We start from the raw sequence: 3,841 nt of genomic DNA, 5'->3' as shown, positions 1-3,841 counted from the left end.
AAAGTGTGCCAATAGAATCTTTAGATTGATTTTGATAATTATTAGTTCTATCTTGATTGGCACTAGTATTATTATTCTCTTTCCAATTAAGATTTGGATTATTTCTCCATCCGGGATTATAGGTGTTCGAATACAGGTTATTGATTCGATTCTGTCCTTGGACAAAATTCACCTGTTCAACCTCATCCACACCACTACAATCAAATTCATCATGGATGGGGTTTCCGTTAACATCACACGGTGTCATAAGCCTATCAATTTTATGCGAAAGTGTAGAAAATTGTGCTTGTAGCATCGCTACAGGGTCAAGATTAATTATACGTTTAACAGATGACGAAGTTGAGGATGATGTTTTGGAGTAATCAGTGTCTGTGCACGCTCAGCGGGCCACATGCTACTGTTTATAACCATTTCCTTTAAAAGTTCTTTTGCTTCAGCAGATGTATTCTTCATAAATAAACCTCCCGACATAGCATCTAGTGAACCCCTTGTGGTAGGATTAATACCATTGTAAAAGGTTTGCATTAAAAGTTCATTGGATAAATGATGGTGTGGGCATAAACGTTGAAGTTCTTTGAAGCGCTCCCATGCTTCATACAAGATTTCATTTTCATTGTGTGTAAATGATGTAATCTTTTTAATGATTTTTGCTGTTTTGGCTAGGGGAAAATATTTGGATAAAAATGCTTGGGCTAATTGGTTCCAAGTTTGGATTGTTCCGGTCGGCATAGAATTCAACCAAACCTTAGCCCTGTCCTTCAATATAAAAGGAAAAAGGCGAAGTTTGACTGCTTCGACAGAAATGTCTGTAATTTTAAAGGTGTCACAAATCTCAAGAAAGTTAGTCAAATGGGCATTTGGATTTTCGTTAGGTAATCCATAGAAACTAACACTGTTTTGTAGCATATTCAATAATGCTGGTTTTATCTCAAATTGGTGTGCATTAATTTGGGGTCTAACTACACTATTGGTAACTCCGTTAACTCCTAGTGTAGTGTAATCCATAAGTCTAGGGCGTACTCCAGCCATTTCTACTACTTGTGGCTCTTGGGTTTGCCTCTCTTTATTCTTTTTCTTTTTATTATTTTTATTTTTCTTTAGTGTCTTCTTAATTTCAGGATCAAGTGATTCCGGTTGAATGCCCGAACTTCTAGTACTGCGCATGAACATAAATTACACGCACGAACTGAAACTACCTTCAAAAAATTGAAAAATAAAATTTGTAAGTAAATTTAATATATAATATAAATATAAGTAGCTATAAACCAAGATTCGGAATAAAATACAAAAATAATTTTTAAAAAAATCAAATTGGCGTTCCCCGCAACGGCGCCAAAAACTTGTTGCGCGATTTCCGCAAGTGCACGCTATCACATGTAGTAATAAAAAGATATCGATCCCACAGGAAACGTTTTGATAATAAAACCTTATAATTCTGATTAAATTCGTTTTCTCGAGGTTAATAGAAAAGGCGTTAAATGGTTTAAAAAGTGGATTCTGATTCAAATTTTGGTTATAGTTAAGATTACAATTTATAGAAATTATATTTAGATTAAAGTTAATTCCAAGGCTTATTTGCACTAAGTGAAAACACAACTTATAACTTTGATTTGTTTAGAAAGATGTAACAAATTATCAGTTAATTCAATTTAAAGGAATTGAACTGTAATCAATCTATACCTTACGGCCTAAGACTGAAAACCTTAATCAAATTCAGAATTTAAACCCGATTATTCGAATTACCGCAATGACCAAATAAAAATCCAAATTTGCTTAAGTGTTCAACAAAGTTCGCATGGGAAAATAGCAAATTTCTTTCTAAATGTTTTTACATAAAAACACCAATTAGATTTACTTAAAGAATATCGTTAAATCTAGCTTTAAATAAAACAACAGTGAAAATGGAATTGTATTAAAAAGATATTTATTATTTTGAATTGAAACGTCACAAGTTAACAGAGAAGAAGAAGTTTGAACGACATTTTGACTACATTGAGTTCCGGGTTGTCAATCCTTTACTCAACTTCGTAGGTTTGTCAGACCGTGGGTCACCTCCAATACTGGTTCCTCTCGCTGAATCCTCGAAATAGCACCATTCGGTCACTAAAGAGTATGAACTCGACTTCGAAGACAACTCTAATGTAAACTATAAAATCTGTATCTTATATCTAACTATTTGTACAACTTGTATATCAAGATTGTCTCTAACAAAATTATGAACTAGAATAACCAACATTGAATTCTAAATTTCTCTTCTATTATTGTTCAAGAGGTGTGTTAAAGGGACGTATTCGTTGGTGAAGGGCCGCCTTTATCCGGATGAAAGGATGTGTCCTTTGGGATTTAAAACATGTAAAATGTGCTGAATTCCTTTGCTGTTTTTGTAGAGATTTCAGGAATCTCTGTCGCGACATGGGAAAGAGGAAGGAATGGACGGAATCATGCATTGCTGGCTTTGCTGGACGCGTGTCGCAATCGAGATTTTCATAATTTCGGTCGCGACAGAGACTTTGTCTTCACTTCCTTTGTTTGTGTGCTGAATCTATGGTGCGACTTTTGATTCTCGTACGTGTCTTTCACTGAAAACTTGATTTCTTACTCATTTCTACTCTATTTTAGCTCCTATTTGGATTTTTCCAAATAATTAACACCTTGCACACAAGTAACAAATATCAACGTAAAATCTTTCCAAAATAATATAATTAACATATTTTTCACTTGAAATTGACATAATTATGCATGCTATTTTAGGTATATTTTGGGCTTATCAATGCGCTAAACAAGGTAGTTACACACCGAAATGTAACTATAGAAAAAGATATTTCACGTAAATTCCCCTAATAATAACAAAAAAAATCTAGCACCTAGTAGAAGATTAACATGTATTCATTGTAAAAAAGATATGAGTCTAAATTTGGCCTATCATTTTTGAGGAAGTGAAAATGTACCGTTAAAGTACGAAATGATAAAATGTTACCCTTAATATTTCCGAACAAGATTAATTTTATCGTTACTTGATAACATCCAAATTCACAAATGATATCATCAATCGTCAACATCGGGTAAATTCACATAAAGAAAGGAAGATGAGAACTTGAAGACTCCACAATAAAGTAGGTGAATATGCACAAGACAAAATTCACATGCTTAGTCTTATAACAATCTGTCTAGGACACCTTGTATCAAGAGAGTTGCTAAAACTTATGTCCATCGGGATCCACACGAAAGACTAACTAAGGGATTAGCCAGACAACAATGAAAAACGGAGGTACATTGCCACGTCAATGTACCTCTTGAACGGTCATGCAAAATCCAGAGGTCCTTCTAGAAGAAGGAGTAATGACACTTAATGGAAGTAATGACACTTAATGTGAGGAATGACAAACGATTTAATTAAGCCTAATTAAGACAAGCAAGTTACAAACAATAGTATATATACCTCCGCCGGGACATCTTTACTGGTAAGTTAATAACACTCTCCTTTTGAATACTTTTCAATATCTATTATTCTCAAATTCCATTACTGACTTTATCATCGGAGGTGCCACGACCGAACCCAACGACGTCTGACAAAATTATCATCAACAAAGGAAGTGATGTTATCATTATCTAACAAAAAATTTTAACATGTTAATTTAATGTTATTCGATCTGTTATTTAAGTATTACATCAAACTTTCCAAGCACTAATTATTTGTAAAATATTTGTTGTGTTACCAACGTAATTACAAATAATATAACAAAATGCCAATAACTAGGTTTGTTACATATAAGTTAAGTATAAAAACTGCTTAAAATATTTACTAGATTATTAACACAGTTGTAACTAACATGTCAAAATG

The 3,841-nt window shown here is 33.3% G+C and overlaps 1 non-coding gene across 1 annotated transcript; it reads left to right on the top strand.

Annotated features, from left to right (window-relative positions):
- Positions 1-541: 541 nt before the first annotated feature.
- LOC136221256 (small nucleolar RNA R71) lies at positions 542-648 on the top strand. Its single transcript, XR_010685032.1, has one exon. It is a non-coding gene; the product is annotated as a small nucleolar RNA R71 (small nucleolar RNA).
- Positions 649-3,841: the final 3,193 nt, after the last annotated feature.

The sequence above is a fragment of the Euphorbia lathyris genome, chromosome 2 (assembly GCF_963576675.1).
Source record: "Euphorbia lathyris chromosome 2, ddEupLath1.1, whole genome shotgun sequence".
In the NCBI taxonomy this organism is placed as follows: Eukaryota; Viridiplantae; Streptophyta; class Magnoliopsida; order Malpighiales; family Euphorbiaceae; genus Euphorbia; species Euphorbia lathyris.
The sequence above is the reverse complement of the archived record's forward strand: the minus strand, read 5'-3'. Positions and strand labels throughout refer to the sequence as shown.